This window comes from Fragaria vesca, linkage group LG7 (assembly GCF_000184155.1).
Source record: "Fragaria vesca subsp. vesca linkage group LG7, FraVesHawaii_1.0, whole genome shotgun sequence".
In the NCBI taxonomy this organism is placed as follows: domain Eukaryota; kingdom Viridiplantae; phylum Streptophyta; class Magnoliopsida; order Rosales; family Rosaceae; genus Fragaria; species Fragaria vesca.
Window position 1 is genome coordinate 9,899,782 of NC_020497.1, and position 13,171 is coordinate 9,912,952.

Here is a 13,171-nt window from a genome sequence, read left to right on the forward strand (position 1 = left end):
ACAAGTGTAGTCAAATAGGAGACTCAAGATACAAGAGTGTAAAATTACCAATCATCCATACAGTAGCAGATGCCATCTTTACCATGATCAAACAAGCAATCATTTGGAATCCACTAAACATCTTTAACATCCATAGGGTCAACTTGTGGCGATCATTGTGTTAAGATTCTGGAAAGTACATGTAGAGCGCAAGGTAATGCCTAGTGCTCATAGTGAAGTCGCAGACTGGGATGTGTGCTATTTTCCATTACTCTTCTAATTAACCATAGGTGCCTGTGAATAGTCAGGCAGGTGCATGCAACTATTTGAGTATTCCATTCAACGCATCCAGGACATGATATATTTCTCTACTACAGGGATGAGATGTGTCACCAGCAAAAAATTCATGCGTAATACCGTCTATGTCTATCAAACTACAACCAGGCTCTTTTGCTATACCCTCCTCTGTCATCAATTTCCGAATTGATCCAACGTCGTTCCAGCGGCTAGCTGAAGCATAGACTCTTGACAATAGCACGTAAACACCACTAGAAATGCCCTCTCCTCCAGACTCAAGGATCTGCATGGCCACTTCTTCACTTAGCTCAATACTGGCATGTGGTTGCTTACTGCAAGCATCAAGAAGACACCTCCATATAACGGCATCAGGCTTCATGGGCATTGATGACACCAAATTCAAAGCTTCGTCAATGAAACCGGCACGTGCAAGAAGATCAATGAGGCACCCGTAGTGCTCTAATCGTGGTTCAATCTTATACTCTTTTACCATCATATCAAAGAACTTTCTACCTTTGCTAACCATGCCTCTGTGATTGCATGCACTCAAAACACCAACGAATGTGATGGAATTTGGCTTACAACTCTCCGTATTAATCATACGATCAAAACACTTTAAAGCTGCCACAGCTTTTCCATGCATGGCAGATCCCAGAATCATATAATTCCATGTAATCACATCGCGTTTAGGCATTCTCTCGAACACTTGGAGAGCCATGTCCAAGGACCCACATTTGCAATACATATCAACCAACGAAGAATTCACCAACAAATTGCTAGCTACGGCATTATCACATTTCCTCAACACATAGGCATGAGCCCACATTCCTAGATACATAGCCCCCAAACCAGCACAAGCATTTATAATACTCTGCATTGTATACCCATCAGGCTCAAACAGCTTCTGCATCTGACCAAACACTTTCAACGAAGTCTCAAACTCGCCGGCCCCGACCAAAGAATCAATCATAACGTTCCACGACACAATGCTTCTTTCAGTCATTTTCTCAAACACCTTACGTGCATGATCCAAACACCCACAAGAAGCATAAAGATGAATCAGACCATTGCCGATGTAAACGTCTGAATCAAATCCAAACTTAACAACATGAGCGTGCAATTGTTCCCCTTTTGATAAGGCAAACAAGTAAGCACAAGCTCTGAGAACAAAGGGGAACGTAAACTCGTCCGGCATAGGATCTCCTTGTGATAACATTTTACAGTAAAGTAATAAGGCCTGGTTTTCGAGCTCAGAGCTTCGAGCACAACCCCTGATGAGGGTGTTCCACGCGAAAGAATTGGGATTCTGAATCTGATGGAAAACCCGAAAGGCGTAGCGGAGATCGGCTGAGGATGAGAAATGGAGGATTCGGCTATGGAGAAAGAGGGTGTGTGGGTGTGTGGTGGATGTGGTGCGCAGTGTGTGAGCGTGTATTTGTTTCAGCTGAGACATGTCCGTACATTCATTCAACAAGCGGAGAAGACGGCTGTGGTGGCAGAGTGAGAGTGAGTCTCCATTATTGGTGTTAGTGAGATGAGGAGGAGGAGGAGGAGGATTTGGTGGGAATGCCAGAGCCATTTTCAGGCAGCCAACTTCAATATGAAATCACATTCACAGGCGTTGGATAAAGGACTACCTTTTTACAGTGAAGAAAGATACGGAGCTGGTCACTCGTACCCCAGAACTAGTCATTCGAGAATACATTTAGAAAATGATTTTGTAAAATAAAATGAGAAAATAAGATTGTATTTTTCAAGTTCAGAAATGGATTCAGTAAATTATTGTGAAAATTATTTTCCGTATTTTCTAGCCTAGTTTTTCTTTTTTTTGGTAATGATGAAATTCATTAAGCAAAGGCAGAAGCCGAAAAAACCAAAAGCTCAATTACAAAAGAAAGATAAATAAGTTCCTTCAACTAGTCCAAACATGAACTAGTAATAGAAAGAAAGACTAAACAAAAAGTGAAAATCGAATTAATGTTTTTAGATTTATTTTTTTTGTAAAAGTTTAAAATATTTTTATTTATTTATTTTCCACATTTTTAAAAATGTTTCAACAAACACAATTTCATTGCATTTTCAATTTCAAAACTGAAAATAGAAGCATAAAATTGTTACAGAACGCCATTTTTCTACTCACAAAACAAAGGGAACGTTTGGATAAACTCGGTACCTGATGTACCAAGCAATGATTATACACTAAAGACCACACATTAAAACTAATATTTCAAATCCCTACTTTACCCCTATCGCTCTTTGGAGCATGTCTGAGATTGCTGGAGCTGTCCATGGCAAGATCGTGAAATAGGGGCCTCCTGAAATCGTTTCTATAGACACAAGAACCGTCCAACATAACCAAGCTGGATATCAACCCCTTAATATTTAGCGGAACTACATAACAACCTGCCTCTGTGAGGCTAACAAAAGAAGTCATTACATGAAATAGTTCAACTTTTTAGAGTCTATGAAGCCCTTCCAATATCTAACCAACATTATCTAAGAGAAAATTATTACGCCCAGATAGTGTGGATAGCCTTAGTGACACCTAGCCTAAGCAAGCTCAGGGGTCACAAATACCTATTCATCTTAACAAAATAAAACATAAAAGGGATTAGAAATTGCAGATATAAAAAGTGAAAAGCACATCCAGACCATAGGGCCCAAACTAGAAAGCAACCTGACCCACATGTGTTAGTCACATGGGTCCACACTCAGATCTTAACTTTATTCAGGGCACCTATAGAGATGGGCACCCCAAGCCTGCATCTATTGTTATAGACACCAGGCTTCGTCCCCGTTGCGCCTGACCTAGCCAAAGTACCATTGAAGAATATGTTTCCGCGACAGCCGCTCTTGATTGGCCACTTCTCGCCGATGCCAGCAACACCATCGGCCATCTGAACCCAGCCTAAGGCAGCCCATACCTAAACCTAAACAAATCGGCGCTTTTTGTCGAACTAGAAATTAACCTGATCGGCAACAGCAGCTGGCGACGCACCTTGCCAGAACGGATCCGATCCCAGAAGATCTCACAAACCACTGCCGCTATCATCAGGACCCGCTAGCCACCCTTACCTTTGCCTCACCTGTACAGAAGAAGGACAATCCAAGATGGATCCAACCCTAGAGCCGCCCTCGTAGCTAGCTCGGAGAGGGTGCAGTTCTGCTCACCCGCCCTAGCCGCAGATCACGATAGGAGCCAGGCATCCTCCAGATTGAACTCACTGTCTGACCCACCATCGCCCGTCTTAGCAGATTGAGCCTATTGCCCAATTGATCCCAAGAAGGGAGCCTTGCTGAGCCCTTACAAAAAGAAACCATAATTTTCAGGATGCAGAAGAGATAAGGATATTCCTGGTTTAGGGAGAAACCTCAAACTACCATTAAATTTTCTGAAACCACCGCCCGGTGGTAGCCTCATAGAACCACTCTTGTGGGTCCCATATCTGTTAACATGCGTTATTATGACTGAGCAATTTCGTTGGTAAGTCCAATGAAGACCAAAAAAAAGTAAAACAAAATCAACCCGAACCTAAGATCTCAATTCAATAGTTGCTCCTTGGCCTAATCCCACAACGGCTGCTCAGACGACGAGATTCAAAGTCTCCGATTCAAACCCTCCAAAACCCACTCGATATCCGAATCCGACTAGGGCTCCGATCAAGCATCCTCTGTGGTTTCGTGAAGAAGAACCTGCTACATGATTATTTGTAAAAGGCATGGTCTCTTAAGCCCCCAATCTATAATCCAAAACTCATTGAAACCATGATCATCACCACACCGTCCTCATCTCTCTCTCTTTCCTCTCCTCCTCCTTCCCCCTCACCTCTTCCCCCCACCACTCCCTCCTCCCTTTCACCACGGCACATGTTTAGACTTTCTTTTGCTCGCAAAACTATGGCAAACATTAATTTTAAAAATTAAGTTTTTCATTATTGATAAACGGACTATATATTTGTATTTTTCAGTATTTTTATACAAATAAAAAATGTTTATGAAAAAATTGTAAGAATTTTATAGGTAAAATAAAACGTTGTAAGAATTTGGAGAAAAAATCTATAATTTTAGAAGGGATACATTGTATATTGACAACTTTGCCCCTCCAAATACATGTCACGTCATCGGTTTAATGGAAAAACCAAGGTTCTAAAAAACGCTAGGTACTAGTTGGGCGTACAACTGTCGATTAATCAGGGATTGATCGGTTTTGTATTTTGTATATTTTTTAATTTTTAATAATAGATAATTATATAAACAAAATTATAAAAGCCTTTAATGACTAACAATTTATGGAATGTATGCTTAATAGCTAGAAAAACATTTAACATCCAATCAAAAAAATAAAAACGTTGAAAAATTTCAACAATCATCATCTATAAGCTATAATTAGATCATCTTTATCGATAACTCTTTGTTCTTCACGTGACCTTAGCTTGTGTATATTAATTAGTTATTATGTTCCCAAATCCCAAGAGTCCAAGATGGATAAGAACATTAAAAGATAAAAGATTTTGAAACAAATGAAGCACGTTATCATCATCTTCTTCTTCCGTCTACGATCTCGTCTTCTTCCTTCCTTCTTCTTCACGACTAGATCACAGAGATCATACAATACCTTTCAACCGATCCATTCATCCCATACACTCTTCATTGTGATTGTCATCATCTCCCAACCCAATATGGTCCTAGATATCAGTGAATTAAGAAGAAAGAATGATAAAATGTCGTAAAGCTTTGAAAGAGAGAGAGAGAGAGAGAGAGAGAGAGAGAGAAAAAAAAAATGTGTCAGGGAAGAGATCGGTCCGCCCAACGCCCAGCACGCCTAAGCCGCCTAGATCCCTAACGCCTAATGCGCAAACTATTAGGCCAAAGTCAGGGTGGCACCTCCGCCTAGGTGCCGATTTTTTGAACATCGGGAAAAATAACGGATGTACCATATTTGGTATTTGTACAATGATTTAGGTACCATTTCAAGTACTAAAAAATCATAGGTACCAAAAAATGCCTTTCGCAATAGTTCAAATACCATTTTAGGTTTTTACTCTATTTTTTATTAACTCTAAGCCTTTCATCATCTCAACCAAACAGTCATGTGCATATCTTGTTAACTCTTCATCATCTGCTGCAATAGTGAAAATATCACGAGAAGTGTAGCACAAATAGCCATATATTTTGCCAAGCGACTCCTTAGGAGTACCATGAATTTCATTTCCATGCCATGATAACTATTAATACTCACATCTCTTGATTCTCTAATCCAACTTTTTAAAATGTATTGCGGTGGAATTCTCATTCTTCTTTTCTAGCACTTTTAGAGCATGGACACACAAAATCCCAACAAGAGTAAACTTTTTATAGCGGCAATTAACATTGTGGTTAGAACTTCATACTTGACTAAGTACTCATTATGTTTAAAACTATATGATACTAAATATTCTGATGTCATCCCACACTTACCAACCTTAGTAGTACTATAATTATGAAAGAGTAACAAAACCTTTAGAATATATACCTCTGCTTCATGTTCCAACATATGTGCACTTACTACTAAGATAGGAGTATTATGTATCATCTTGAATTCAAAACTCAACTCTTCATATCTTTGATTAACCAAAAGTCTTTCATAATGTTTGAAAAACCGCAAAAATTTATGATCCGGCTTCAAATAATTCTTAAGCATGTGATTCACACCTTCACTATGTTGTGTGTTTTTCATATCAGCAGTGAAAGTATGTCTTTCGTATACCAATGTCCACTTTTCTCGCAAATCAAATAACACATTAAACCATTTATTTTCCTTAAGGCAATATTTGTCAAGCATAGTATTCCATGCTATTAGCAATTCATGCTCAAACTCATTCATATAATTGCTAAAATAATAAGCAAATTCGGAAGATCCATGAAATACATGGCTCAAATTATTAGCAGCATTTTGATAAAGATGTCAAACACAAAACAATGTGTAGTTTGTGGAAGAACATCCTTTATTGCTCTAGCCATGATATCATATTGATAAGTTAGAATGGTCAATTGTTGCTTACCAGACATAGCAAAGAGGAAAGTATGAAATAACCACTCGAAAGATTCTATTGTTTCATCATATAACGAAGCTGCTCCAAACAATATTGCTTGCTTATGATGATTAACTCCAACAAACGGTGCAAAGGGTCGACCATATTCATTCGTTCTATACGTCGTATCAAAACAAAACACATCTAAAAAATGTTTATAATCACTTACCGATCGAGCATCAACCTAAAATATATTGATGATCATATCATCTTCGTCTAGTTGGATTGAATAAAAATACGACGAATACTCAGATTGCATCTTTTGAAAATACTGCAATACGACACTTGCATCTCCCTTTTCCAATTTGGACATTCGCTTTCTATGTATGTAATTCATGTAATCCTTCTTTGTAAATCAAATATTCTCTAGCCCTCCCACTTCTCTATCCATCAACTCCACTCTGGATTTCATGGAGAAACCAGAATACTCAGCATCATCTGCATGTTCTTTTTGTGTCTTGGATAAACTTCTATTATCTTTCATAAACTGCTTCGTTGGAGTACTAACCAAAGCATAATTATGATCTTTCTCAAATGAGACAACTTTGAAATTTTCATTTTTCTACAGTAGGATGATCATATGTGCTTCACAGCCACATCTTATAACGATCAAGAATAAGATGGTGTAGAATGCTTGTCCTCAATCCGAAAGCCTTCTTACGAGCAAGTTAACTGCACCCGTGTCACAAAATCTTCATTGTTTTTTCTATACTGTTTCTTATCTTCATATTGAATCCATGTTTGCCACCAAAATCTTTATAAAACACTTATGTAGGCTCTTAACATCTATAAACTAGTTTCTAAGAACAATCTCCTCTACTGTATCTATTAACATACAACAGAATGACTTTGGTAAGGAATATTAAACTAAACAAAGAAGAACATATTGAAATCTAAATACCCAAAAGGGAATATAACAGTACTAGAACAAAAATACCCAAAACGTTCTTCATCAAAAAGCACGAAAATTTCAGAAAAATTGGAAAGTGATGGATACAAAGTTGGGGGTTGGAAGTATTCATGATCAAAGACAGAGAATAGAAAATACTTACGTAATGATGGGCGTGAGAGGGTTTAGTCCGAATCGAGCGGTGGGTTTAATCCGAATCGAGAGCATGTTTTTAGGTCTTATGATTTATTTTACAATTAATTGTGACATGTGAGTGTGTGCTTGAGTGCTAGCCTTATGTCAAACTAGTTTATTACATGTACCACAAGAATTTGGGGACTGGTGCTGTCAAAACTTCTAAAAGGAAAAACAATAATGACGATTTCTCATAATTGCCGTTATATAAAAAGGAACGAAATAACGGTGATTTATCATAATTGCCGATATATAATCAAAAAAGAAAATGACAGCGATTTATCATAATTGCCGATATATAATCAAGGAAGGAATGACCGAGATGTAATTGCGTTTAAAGACATTAATGACAATATTTCATGATCAAAAGACAATCGATTCTAACGGTGCCTCAAGAAGAAAGTATATATGGTGTGATTAAGGAATGAGCAATATGGAGCATAATCTTGATTCTAGTCATTAAGACCGAAATTCAAATATTTAATTGTATTCTCTTCCCTTTATTGTGCGTTTGTAATTATATATATTCGACCATCAGCCTCATTGTAACGGGTCCCCGACCAACACACACACTTCAATACAATCTCAAACACTTCAAATTCTCTACAAATTCTCTTCAATATCGATCTCTTTTTATTCTTGCTCTAGCGTAGTTTTCTTCTTTTTTTTATTGTTTTCTTTACATTCCACAATTTAGTTTCACACAATTTAATCTTCCGCATCGTTATATTTCATGCAATTTTACTTTTTGCAATTATGTTTCATGCACTTTAATTTCTCGCAATTACTTTCCGCTCTTTACTTTCCAGCAATTAGGATTTTGTTGTTTTACTTTCCGTATTTTATTTCTCGCAAATCTATATATACAAAAAAAAAAGAAGAGGAGCAACATCGTTGAAAACGTTGAAAATCCTTACAACAAAGGTAAGAGAACCCAACGGCCGAGACGGTTCCTTCCTCAGCCTACAATCGCTTGAAGAAGTCTAATCACGCATAAAATTTCATCAAAACCTCGCTTGGCCAACAAGCCGCGAGTTGGCACGTCCGTGCAATCAAGAAAGACGATTACGTTTCAAGTCCCTCGGCCTCTCTTTTTGGCCGAGACGATTTTTGAGCGAACAAGCACATAGGAAAAACTATATTACACAGATTTATTTATTTTTTCCATTGTTTTAGGTCTGGTGATCACTATACCTTAGGGCATGTGGAGCTTTTGAATGACAATAGCTTTAAGAAGTGGAAGAACTAAGTAGAGTTTTACCTGTCCATATATGCACCGGAAAATGGATTGTTGCCTGCTTGATGATAAGCAGGAGAACCTAGATGACCATAGTAGTGAGAATGATAAGTGGCATCATAATTAAGGAGTGTACATAACTAACAGAATGGCTAAGAATGTCATTACGAACACCATGTCTGATACTATGAAGGGATGCACTGAAGAGCCTGAGGACACAGTTGATTTTCTAGAGGCCATAGCTGAAAGGTACAAGTTAACTAGTGACATATATGAGGTTGCTAGGTTTTCAAGGAAGTTTCATGAGCACAGAGGTCCGAGAGAACCCATCATGCAGCTGATTGATATTATTGCCAAACTCAGGGTACCTACAGACATAAGTTACTGACGCACAGACTAACAAGTGGCTTTTGACTCTCTCCTGAAAACTCACAATTAACAAGTGGAATAACCTGTAATGCTCAGGAGACGAATTAGAATCTTAACAATGTTATTACCGTATGTGTTGATGGAGATGACATAATTAGAAAGGAGGCCGAACCACTGCAGTGAATTTGGTTGAGAAGCCAGAATGGAAAAGAGAAGAATTAAAATAAAAAAAAAATTAAAAAAAAAAGAGTTTCAGAAACCAACAATATATAATTATATATTAAGGTTGTTGGAGAACCTACAACTAACAAATTGAGAAGTTTTTAAGTATAAGTGCTGTTTTTACAAAAAGATAGTTCACATGAAAAAGGACTGTAGTGGCTCTAAGCAGCGGCGGAGCCAGCCCGATCTTGACTGGGCTGGAGCCTATGTGAGTTTTTGAAACTCCAAAAAAAAACCTACATCGCATATGATATATAGGCATATGATGGGCAGACTAGGGAGATGTGCCGCAAGATGATTGGATGATCTTTATATAGGTGGGCACCAATTTTATGTCACTTTGCCTTCAATCCCTTTGGCTGGTTGTTACGTTGCAACTTCCCATTTTCTTATGTTTTAAAAGACTCGTTATCAGCACAAAGCTCAGATTCATGATTTTCACTAGGACAAAGCAAAACCTTGTAAAACAATTCTTGTGGCGCAAAGTCATCCCCTGTAGTAGCAAACTACTTGCTGCACTGCACCTCTCTTCTTTTGGAAATTGACTATTCTCCCTTTCATGAGTCTTCTTTACCTTTGATCCATGGTTCCTCCATTCAATTTAGGGGAAGAAAATATTACAATTGAACTAATAAAAGGAGAAGTGATCGAGTGCTGTCGATTCTAGTGGAGTAGGTCTATCATCGTAGTGTTCAAAATTGGTAACAAATACGATTACACAAAGTTCTTACTTCTTAGTTACTAGTGTAAGCATTTCCTAAAAAAAGTTGTTAGTGTAAGAATTTTTTTCATGTGTTACCAGTAGCCCAAGTGATATTTTTATCCTGGTTCCGCCACTGGCTCTAAGGCATAGAGATGATTGAAAATAGCCTTATACACACACACACATATATATATATGAAGATTATTGAACAACTATAAAATAGATACATATATACATATATATATATATATATATGAAGATTATTGATCAGTTATAAAATTAATGACTCAAGTTGACACTACATCACCATAAATAACCCGTTGTTGAGATATATATCCCACATCGGGAAAAATGGGACATTGCCTGTGGTTTATAAAGGTTTGGGCTACTCCACCCATTGCCAATTGGTTTTGGATGTAAACCCCAGACTACTTCATCATGGTATCATAGTGGGTTACCCACGTCCACGTGTGAAGCCCAATGGCCACACACACTCGACGTCACCCAAATGTTGTCCACGTGTTAGGCTTGAAGATTCGCCACACGTACGGGGGCGTGTTGAGATATATATCCCACATCGGGAAAAACAGGACCTTGCTTGTGGTTTATAAGGGTTTGGGATACTTCACCCATTGCTAATTGGTTTTGGATGTGAACCCCAGACTACTTCATCACCCGTACATGCATATATAGCGAAGCATGAAGGAGTACGATATATGAAAGATCATGATGGAAAGTACTCTAGCTCTCCTCGATCGATCTTGTTACAGGTTCATATCGATTACCTAGTCGAGAACAAACTGTTCACCCATTGCTAATTAGTTTTGGATGTGAACCCCAGACTACTTCATCACCCGTACATGCATGTATAACGAAGCATGAAGGAGTACGATATATGAAAGATCATGATGGAAAGTACTCTAGCTCTCCTCGATCGATCTTGTTACAGGTTCATATCGATTACCTAGTTGAGAACAAACTGTTACTGGCCTACAGTTGATTGATTTCTATGGATGACATTTACAGATCTAGTTCACAAAATCAGAAACAGATATGGAGCAGTTGGAAATATTCTGGAGTTCACATTTATATAAACACGTACAATAAAAGATATACGAAAATATGGAGCATAAACCCAGCAATCATTCATGAAGAAGATTTAAACAGCAATTAAGGGAATTGGAATTAATTACAATAAAAATTAATAAAAAAGAAGCAGAAAATTGGAGGAGTGTTCGTCAAAGTTTCAAAGTACTCTTATCGATGAGTTCCTCAAAATTGGAGGAGTACTAGTTTAACTTGATACCTGCCTACATTCACTAGACTGAGAATTTGCGCTCCATGTATTTTGGTGAGTACTTCATGATTAGATTGATGCCATACTCAAGTTCACTCATGGGCTGATTTGAACGTCTTTTGCGTGAATTAATTTCACTCCTTGCAGCAGCAGCCTGAACCTCCTTTGCAGCAGCAGCCGCGGCGGCTTTCCTTGAGGCGGCAGCAGCATAAGCCTTCTTTTTCGACATTAAAGACTTGTCATAATCCTTCTTTCTCACTGGGTCAGAGAGAAAGTCCAAGGCAGCTTTAACATGCTTGAAAGCCCCTTCAGCAGATGCAGAGACATTCTTATCAGGGTGCACCACGAGTGCCAATTCCTTATATCTTTTATTAACAATTAACGAAGGAGTACATTCAGGGATTCCAAGAACCACATACCAGTTTTTCTTGCTGGACATGGCTTTGTGAATCTTGTATGCTGTGATGAAATTGTCGACGTTGGGCAGATTAGGGTTGAGGTTCCTCGCTTGTGTGGCCTGTTTGATTGCAGCGTCCAACTTTTGGAGCTTGAAATAGGCCTCTGCATCGTCTAGTGCCTTAATAGCAGCCATGGCGTAGAAGTGTGGATCAGAGAGGACAAATCAAAACTAGTGACATTTGGTTGAATTGGATTTATATACAACAACTCTTTTCTTGAAACTTGGGGAACTTGAGTTTGAGGAACGTTTAAGGATTGGAAGTTTAGCAAAGAGTTGGATTTCTATTCTAACTAGGACCTATTGTGTGGCTTTCACTTCCTTCACTAGGGTTTCACACTTCCACAAGTCCCTCCCTTATATGATTACACGTAGAATTTGACGATAGTACCTTTATAAAAAAGTTAGTCAAAAGTTATAAATTATCCCCATGGTTTAGGATTATGGTTATACTTGTCCCTGTGGTTTGAAAATGTCTAATTGTGGTCCTCATGTTTTATATATCGATTAATTTTGGTTCAATTATAACATTCCGTCAAACATCGTTATTGAGGTTCTCACATGCCCGCCACTTTTGGGTTAATTCGTCTTTTGCCTTTAAACCTTAGTAACCCGTTTCTCAATTCTCAGTTTCTACTTCCTTTGTAGCTTTGTGAAGCATCATCGATGTCTGACTGTCAGTGATATATTTACGAACATAAAATAAATAAATAGGTCTAATGGAAACTAACTAAAATCATTGACTGATGAATTCGTTTTATATGATCAATTCAGCAATTTGGTATCTATGGCACGTTTAATTAATTATGAACTAATTAAAGACAAGTGAACTGGGAGAAGAAACAAATCGATATTGATTGCAGATGATTGATTCATATCCGTCTCCCCTCTTATTATTAAATCTCTGAGACCTTGACTATACAGAAATGGATTCCTGATAAGGATATGGGATGTACACCAATTCAATTTCCTTCGCGTGTTAGTAAAAGCATTGATATTTTTACCCGGAATCATTATAATTTCATTATGTGTTAGTCAACACAGTAATTTGATTAAATTATTGACTCTTGGGTTTGGTAAGTAAACATGTCTTTAGTTTGGTATCTAAACTTAGATTATGTTAGCACCTTTTGGTATTTCTATTAGGATTTTAGTTAACTATAAGAATAAAAAAGACACTGGAAATCAATTTAATAAAGAAAAATTGTAACAGATCAAAATACCAAAATATCTAACAGATCTTGACATATTAAATGGTCTTTTTTTTTTCTTGAAGGCTAGATAAAAATGATACTTTTTTGAACTCGAGTTGATCACACATGAAGTATCATGTATCATATGTAGAACAAATGTGATTAAAGAGCAAACAGAGAGTAGAACGAGAGCAAAATAAATACAAATAAAAAATTAAAAAAAGAGATAGAGCAGTAAAAGAGCACAAAAGGAGTCTGAAAC

General features: G+C 37.6%; 1 pseudogene across 1 annotated transcript; it reads right to left on the reverse strand.

Moving 5' to 3' along the window:
• Nucleotides 1-200: 200 nt before the first annotated feature.
• LOC101291771 lies at nucleotides 201-1,855 on the reverse strand (annotated as a pseudogene). The gene has a single exon (XR_185343.1). The product of XR_185343.1 is annotated as a pentatricopeptide repeat-containing protein At1g59720, mitochondrial-like (transcript).
• Between the last annotated feature and the right edge of the window lie 11,316 nt (nucleotides 1,856-13,171).